At 38.1% G+C, this 9,124-nt stretch overlaps 1 pseudogene; it reads right to left on the bottom strand.

Moving 5' to 3' along the window:
* Positions 1 to 2,057: 2,057 nt before the first annotated feature.
* On the bottom strand, positions 2,058 to 6,631 carry LOC118836508 (annotated as a pseudogene).
* Between the last annotated feature and the right edge of the window lie 2,493 nt (positions 6,632 to 9,124).

Genomic DNA, 9,124 nt, shown 5'->3' with positions numbered 1-9,124 from the left:
CTAAATGAACAAATTAGAAGAAAATGTATAGTGGCTTTGAATTTCTGGAGCTAGGCAAAGATTTCTGCCTTTTCAAAAAAAAATACTGATAAAATCGTAGACTTAACTGAGAGAACACGATGGTATCTACTCTTCCCCTGAAAAAGAGAAAGCCAAGGATTATTTAACATATCAACACAATTTGATAAGTATTTATTAAGGACCTACTATGTGCTGGGTACTGTGCTAGATACCAGGCAGACAGCATGTGTATGATTTTGTGTACATATTACAAATTTCAGAAGCAGGTTCAACAATCATCCATGTACTCTTATGACTAGGCTTTCATTGGACAGTTCACTATTATTCATAAGACAAATATTTTTATGTGGAATTTTGTTTTCCCATTGACTTCCAGTATAACCTCAATAACGCATTCCAATTGAAAAATTACAAAAACAAACCCTGCGTTCCTACCTAGTGGACAACTTTTACACATGAATCTGTACACTCCTCATGAACACAAACTTTGGAACCATCACATGTTTATTGCTCATTATAATGATTGTTCTCCCCAATTTCATGAGCTTTGCATATGCTAAGTACATGTGGAATTTGCAGAACACACTTCAACAAACCCTCTAAGTATTTAATTGTGATATCAGGCCTCTGGTCAGTTACAACAATGCCAGGCCACTGATATCTCACTGACCAAGTAATCAATCAATTAACATTAGGTGCCTATTCTGTCTTGGGCATTGTGCCAAGTATTAGGACTATAAAGACAGAAGTAAGAATAATTCCTGCCCTCACTGAGCTTACATTCTAATAGGATAGATAGCAAGTACATACACCAGTATACACATAATATATTCAAAATGAAAATGAGATGGGTAATTCAGGAAAGGCTTCAGGAGGAAAGTGACTATTGAGCTAAACATTCAATGAAATCAGGTATTCTAATAAGCCAAAGTGAGGAGAGCACACATTCTAGGAATGGGAGACAACCAACTATAATGGTAATGCAGATTTGAAGATCTTCCCATCCATTAATAGGCCCATGTGACTTGCTTAAGTCACATGGAAGCCTAAGTCACATAAAGCCTGTGGTGGGAGGAGCTTGTGGAACAGGTGGAACAGGAAGGGTGGAGTGGAATGAAAGAAGTTGGTCAGAGCAGTTAGAGTGGAGGAAGAGAGAGGAAGCAGCTAGCTGCGAGCATTTGTTTGTGGGAAGGCCTGAGTCGGTGGAAGGCTTTGGGGTAGTGGTGCTCCCTGCAGTGATAATGTGTGCAAACTTCTTTGTTTCTATGATGGATTTGGCTTTCTGGTGTTGGAATTTGGTTTTCTGGTATTTGAATAAATGTTTTGGTTCGTCTTCCACGTAGAAAATCTGTTATATTTTGTGATTCAGAACTAAACCAGCATATTCATAGTCATCATCAGCACTGTGAATATCACACTGGTGATACACCAATGCAAAGGCACTAATTATGGGTGAGGAATAATAAGTAGACCAGAAGTTACAGCTCTCTCTGTACATAACTGATGCTTAAAATGTTTATTGAATGGAATTAAATTTGAATCCCCATCTAAAACTCCTGTCAGATTACTATTTCTTAAATGATATATTTCTGTCTTGTTTCTTCCAATTTTGTTCAATTTTTCTCTTTTTTTCTTAGTAATCTCCTCAATGAATTTGGCCTTATATTTCATCCAAAGTTTAACCCTATTAAATCTATTTCCTGACTGAGAATTTTTCTAATTATCAATGACCTATAAACACCTTGACTACATAGATCTTTTGTCCACAGAATGTCCATGGAACAAAGGATAATGGGGGAAACAATTTTTAAAAGAGTCATTGTGAAGTTTGATATGGGATATTGGCATATTGCTATTTATATGGTGGTTGAGTGAGTAATTGAGCATCAATGGTGTGAGAGTAAAAAAGAAGGTATGGGTAGAAATGGGGTTTGGGGGTAAAGAGACAGAGTGAATGAGGGTTCAGTGTTCATGGCTCAGAACAATCCATTGGCTTCCATAAGCCTTGAGGGAAATGAACTATATAGCTTGCTTCTTCACTTCTTAACTTTGAGCATACTATGCTTGATTTCCTGAGTTCGAACCCCATAGACAATGGGGTTGATGGCTGGTGGTGCAAAACATTGAGAAGGATGGGGACATCTAGAGGGATTTGCTTCCTGGCCACATTAGCAATGACCAGAACCACAAGCAATGTGTAGAAGAAGAGGATAAGGATGAAGTGAGAACCACAAGTGCTCAGGGCCTTTGAGGCTGCTGCCACAGAACGTAACTTCAGCACAGCCTTCAGGATGAAGCAGTAAAAGAAGAAAATTAGCACCAGGTCAGAGCCCATCAGGCACCAGACACTCACAAACTGGTAGAGTTTGTTAACATGGATATCCCCACAAGAGAGTCGAGCCACAGAGATGATGGCACATATGCAGTTTTCTATTACATTCCCTGTCCAACCTGGCAGCTAGGACTGGGGTGGGCAACGTAACCAATAAATTTCTGAGGACGATAAATATGGCAGCTTTAACCACAAACTCATCAGTGATGATGGATGGGTTGGCAAATAGCAACATAGCGGTCATATGCCATGACAACTAGGGTAGAAGACTCCATAGGTAGAAAGGTATTCATCATGAACATTTGTAGGAAACAGCCTGTGAAGCTAATGGGCTTCATGTTGAACCAGAAGATAAGTAGGACCTGCCAAAAATCAACCAATCAGTTAATGATCATTTATTAAGCACCTATTTGACAGGCACTCTGTTAAGCTTCAAGGATACAAAAGAAGACAAAAGACAGACCCTACCTTCAAGGAGCTCACGGTCTAATGGGGGTGACAACATGCAAATAAATATATACAAACAAGCTACATAAAGAATAAATAGGGAATAATTAACAAAGGAAATGCACTAGAAGACTAAAATTAAGAGGACTGAAAAAAGCTCCTTGTAGCTGGTGGAATTTTAATTAAGACTTCAGGGAGGCCAGTAATCAGAGTTGAAGAGAGAGAAAATTCCAGTCATGGGGAACTGCCACAGATAATGCCTGGACCTGAGAGATGGAATATCTTGTTCATGGAAAAGAAAGGAGGCCAGTGTCACTGAATCAAAGAGTAAATAATAGGGATTAAAGTATAAGAAGACTGAAAAGGTAGGAGGGGCTAGGTTATGAAAAGCTTTGAATGCCAAGCAGTTTTGTATTTCATCTTGAAGACGACAGGTAGTCACTGGAGTTTACTGAATATGGTTGGGGTGATAGGATTAGGCCTTTAAGAAAATCACCCTAGTGTCTGTATAGAGGATGGATTGAAATGGGAAGAAATTTGATGTAGGCAGACCCACCAGCAGGCTATTGCAATAGTCTAGGCATGAAGTGATGAGAGCCTGCACTAGAGTAGTGGCAATGTCAGAGGAGAAAAGGGGTTATAGGGATAAGAGATAGTGAGGAGCTGATAATGACTCCTAGATTGCAACCCTGAAGGACTGAGATAATTGTATTACTCTTTGGGATTATGAGTGCCATTTTGGATATGTTTAGTCTAAGATACTTACTGGACATCCTGTATTAGATGTCAGAAAGGCTGTTGGAGATGATATTGGAGGTTAGCAGAGAGGCTCGGGCAGAATAGATTCAAGAACTGTCAGCATAGCGATGATAATGAAATCCATAGGAGCTGATGAGATCACTAAGTGAAATAGTATAGAGGGAGAAGAGGGCCTAGGACAGAACCCTATGGGACACCTATAGTTAGAATGCATGATCTTAATGAGGATCCAGCAAAGGACACTGAGGAGCTGTCAGTTAGATAAGAGAAGAACCAGAAGAAAGTGGTATCTTGAAAACCTAGAGATAAGATAATGTCAAGTAGAGGGTGATCAATGGTCTTAAGTAGCATTTGGGAGGGAGGTGATCCTCATAAAGCTTTTATAGACGTCACCCTACACAACATTTGCACAATAGGTCCCACAGTGAAGACCACATCTCATTCAGGGAGCTTCAGAAACAGAAATAGTCAAGGCTATAAATCTAATAACTCCAAAAGAACGACCTGAAAAGCTTCTTTCTGAGCAGAGTCCAAAGGTAATGAAACTTAAGAAAACTTTTAGGAAAGGTATCAAAGGCTGCAAAGAGATAGGGGAACATTTAGATTGACCAAAGGCCATTGGATCAGTTTCAGTGGAATGATAGGCTAAATTATAAGAGATTAAGAAGAGAATGAAAGGGAAGAAAGTAGGGACATATATTATAGATGGTCTTTTCAAAGTTTAGCTACAAAGGGGAGAAGATATATAGAATGACAATTTGCAGACATGGCAGGATGAAATGAGGGTTTTTTGAGGATGAGGAAAATATGGGCATGTTTTGTAGTCAGTAGTGAAGGAATCAGTAAACAGGGAGAAATTGAACATTGATATATGCATACTTATATGCACATGTATACATAGATATACTTAGATATCCATAAACATACATATATACACATATACATTCAAATGCATATATGTAAGACTGTATTATACTTATTTCTACTTGTCATCTGTTTCTCTGTAAGTGGATAGCATTTCCCTTCATAAGTCCAAGTCTTTCTGTATTTTTCTAAATCCACCAGCTCATCGTTTCCTACACTACAATAATATCCCTACCCAATCACATACTATCTGGGAGATTGTCTATAACAGTTTTTTCCCAATTTTTCTGCATTCCCCCTATTCTTGGCTACACAGTTTTTATTTACACAGGAAATTTTTAATTTAAAATAATCTAAATTATTCATTTTAAACTTCAACACTGCTATTACCTTATAGTATGGTTTAAGGTCTGGTACTACTGAATCTAGTTCCCTCACATCTTTTTCCCCTGATTTTCTTGAAGTTCTTGACCCTCTGATCTTCCAAATAAACCCTGTTATTATTTTTGTGACTCAGAAAGATTTTTTTAAATAATTTAATTGGGATAGTATTATATAAATTAGGTAAAATTGTCATTTTTATAACATTAGTTTTACCTAACCATGCATAATATATATTACTTCAATTATTTAGATCTAACTTTGTTTATAGAAAAGGTGTTTTGCATTTACATTCATATAACAACCATGAAAGTTTTAAGGAGGGATGAAATGGTTTGAAAGAACCACTGTGGAGAGTAGGATAGTGAGTTTATGAGGCAAGTATAGAAAGATTGTTTAACAGCAGTGATGGACCAGTTGAGATTATGCAACAAAAAATTTGTAATAGATCCAGTCAGCATGACTTTCTCCATCTTCATTGAGCAGCATGTGTATAGCTGGGGAATCATAAGAACGATCCAAGACTGAGGCTTGGCAGGAAAGTAATATGAACATTATAAGGGGTCTAGGTATTAAAGAAAGAAAGATAGTAGAGAATTGAATTGGTTCACTAAAGGGTCAAGATGGGGAAAAGAGGAGAGTGGCTAGTGCAGGCAAGATGGCTTAGGAGAAAATTAACTAGGTGAGGGATTGGAGGTCACAATGAAGATGAAGAGTAGAATTCAGTAAGGGAAAGCAGAGGAGAGGTGGAAAGTCAATATATTGTGGTTGGGTAAGGGGATTTTGGAATTTTTGAACATGCAGGTGATACTTAAGTGGGTGATAGCAGCATCAAGCTATGATCATGTTTGTTTGTAGCTGAGAGGCAGAGGAATAGGATGTCCATAGACACTGTTCTCCTTATATGCTGCAACTACCCCAGGTCATTAGGCTAAAGTATTTCCGCAATATCTACCAGGATTGATCTAACATTGCCCTCAACTCCCACCAAATATTTTTTCCTACATCCTCAAGATTACCTCTTATCATTTCAGTACGGGACTTAAACTACCAGCAGATTAGAATGAATCAGGCCTAGCTAACTACACCATGACTTTTGTTGTTGATATTATTGGTAATAATAAAGATAAGTACATGATAATAATAATAATTTTCATCTGCATGGATTGATATTTTTTGTTTTATGTTTAATTTTAAATTTTGTCCAATTTCTCCAGGTGGATTTTCAATTTCTGAAAGCAAAAATTTTACTTTCTCTTTCTAGAGACTGCCTAATACAGAGGTCCACGAGTAGTAGTGACAAACTGAGTTATTAGCTAGTCTTAAGTCCACAGAAATCAAGTTGATTTTCTCAATTTACTGCATGATTTTGGAAACAACTGTAGCCATATGATCTTGGCAGTGACAAGGACAGTGAGTGACCTCAGAGTCGGTGATGATTAAAAACTCTAGAGGATGGTGGAATAAAATGACCAGGGTTAGGCTTAATGGTAACAAAAGAATCTCAGGATAGCAGTGGCAGTAGCTTCTGAAAGTTAGTGAGTGACCTCTGGAGTAGCTCTCTAACAGGAATCGTACCTTGGGGATGACAGTAAGGCAGAGTATGATATCAAGCAGGGACAGAACAGCCAGCAGGTAGTACATTGGTTCATGTAGAGAAGCCTCTTGATGGATAACCAGCAATAGCACCATATTGGTCCCCAAGGCCAGCACCAACAATGGGATCAGAGCTATAGACAGCCAGTGCTGCACATCCTGCATCCCAGGGAGACAGATCATCAAGAACTCAGTCACCTGGAGTGAGGAGTGGTTGGGTAACAGTGCCATGGTTGGTAGGTAGTTCAAGGCCTGACTAAAAAAGAAGAGAATTATTTGTCCTTACGTTGCCACCCTTTAATTTGAATACCACCCAAATCATGCTTCTTTCTTTCCTCTTTCTTTGGCTTAACAAGAAGGAAATCTTTCCAATAATGAAATCTGTCCTACAATGAAACAGGAGACACTAGGACAGGGGTGAGGAACCTGCAGCCTTGAGGCCATATGTGGCCCTCTAGATCCTCAAGTGCAGCCATTTGATTAAATCAAAACTTCACATAACAAATGCCCCTAATAAAAAGATTTGTTCTATAAAACTTGGACTTAGTCAAAAGGACACACCCAAACACCTAGAAGACCATATGTGGCCTTGAGGCCACAGGTTGCCAACCCCTGCACTAGGAGATAGTAAGTTCTTCATCACCTAAGTACTTCAAGCATAGAGATTGGATATCCATGTTTCAAGAATTCTATTAAAGGGACTTCCAGTTTGGGTACTTAGATGGTACAGTGGATTCAGCACTCAACCTGGGATCAGGAATACCTAAGTTCAAATCCAGCCTCAGACATTTCCTGTCTGTGTGACCCAGGGCAAATTCTTTAACCTGTTTATCTTAGTTTCCTCATTTGTAAAAGGGATACTAATAGCACCTACCTCCCATAATTGTTATGAGAATAGAATGAGATAATATTTGGAATGCGTTTTACAAGACTTAAAGCACATGTAATTGTTATTTATTATTATTAGGTAATGGTTGGATTAGATGCCATCTGAGTCTTGTCCAACTCTGAGATCATGTTTCTATTACTCTGTAGAAGTAATCTGTCCCTCCCTCCTCTTCTTCCAGCTTCTGCCCTGCCAAGCTGGCCAGATGGCAAAGTATCTACTTTTGGTTTTCATGGATTAGTGTATCACCTCCTTTCTGGCCCAGTAAACATTACTGAGCAAAATTACAGCTTTTGCATGTCAGCTAGAACAATCATCTCCATTCATGATATGGTTCCCCAAACAATCCAGAGCTAAACTAGGGAACAGCTACTGGGGGAACAGAGGATCAGCGCTGAATGATTACCATCATTTAGCACTCTGTGCAAGGCTATGCAATGCTCTGAAACTCTTCTTTTACCTCCAACACTTAGTAAATTTCCTTCTTATAAAATCAGCAAAGTTCAGAGGTCATTTACTTCAAACATGTGAGTAAGCAACTACATCTCGTGTTAAGTGAAGGCCTTGAAGGCCTTCAGTCATGAGAAACTCATCATCTTCTGAAGCAGTTTTTTTTTAAATCTTTAAACTGCTGGTGAGTTTTTGAAACTAAGACTATTTCCTGGTGCTGATTCAAGGGGAGGACTCAGTGAACCCATAGCAGACAAATTGTAAGGGTACTGATAACACCAAAAAAAAAAGGTTTCCAGTGTCCTTCTACCCTCCCTCTAAACCTGCTCTCATATGTTCTCATAATCAACCTCAGTGAGGGGGTAAGGGACTGTGGATGCTCCAAACATTATCTGGAAAGCAGGTAGCCTTTTATAGGGAATGTGTTAAAAAGAGAGTATATCAAGGATGGAAGTTTAGGTAATAGCTTTTATGGGGAAGATGGAGAAAGGACAACAAAGTTAGCAGCTCCTGCCCTCTCTACCCTCCACCCCCAACTTGTGGAATTGGAATCATAGCATAGAAATTGTTATGAACACATAGTTTTCAAAAGAAGAAACTCAAGTTGACAATAACCTATGAAAAGAGGTTCCAAATCACTGATGATAAGAGAAAAGCAAATATTTTTTAAAATCCAAAGTTTTAGCTGACACTCATCAGATTAGTGGGGAAAAACATCAAATTTCTTGAAGGTCTTTGGATAGGTAAGCATACTAATTCACTGTTGGTGGAACTGAAAATTGATAAAACCATTTTGGAAAACGCTTTGGAACTATACCCCCACACTTACTACAATTGGGTCACTTTGACCCAGCAATACTGTATTTAGTCATATACATCAAAGGGAGCAATGACAAAGAGAATGAACCTATATGTACAAATATTTTTATAACACCTTTTTCTTATAATAAAGAACTACAAAATAAAGAGATTGCTCAACTACTAGTAAATGACAATAAATCATGGGACATAAATGTAAATAAATAGTTGTGTGCCATAAAAGATGGCTAAAAGAACAGATTTAAAAAATCTGGATGACTTGCATTAACTGATGCAGAATGAAATGAGAAGAACCAGGAGAACCATTTATTTATTGAATACAATGATGTAAAAGAAAACAAATTTGAAAGATTTAAGAACTCTGATCGATAACTAATCATGACTTGAGAAAACTAATGATAAAACATACCTTCCAGCTCTTGGAAGAGAAGTTATAGACTGGATGAGCAGTATGAGACTCAACAAACACAGTTCCTGACACATAGCAATTCCTTAGTAAATGCTTATTTACTCAATTTGACATACGTTTTCAAACACATTATGGATATGTTTTGCTTGACTGTACTTGT

The sequence above is a fragment of the Trichosurus vulpecula genome, chromosome 2, assembly GCF_011100635.1.
Source record: "Trichosurus vulpecula isolate mTriVul1 chromosome 2, mTriVul1.pri, whole genome shotgun sequence".
Lineage (NCBI taxonomy): Eukaryota > Metazoa > Chordata > Mammalia > Diprotodontia > Phalangeridae > Trichosurus > Trichosurus vulpecula.
Note: the sequence above shows the minus strand (reverse complement) of the source record. Positions and strands in the feature narration are given on the sequence as shown.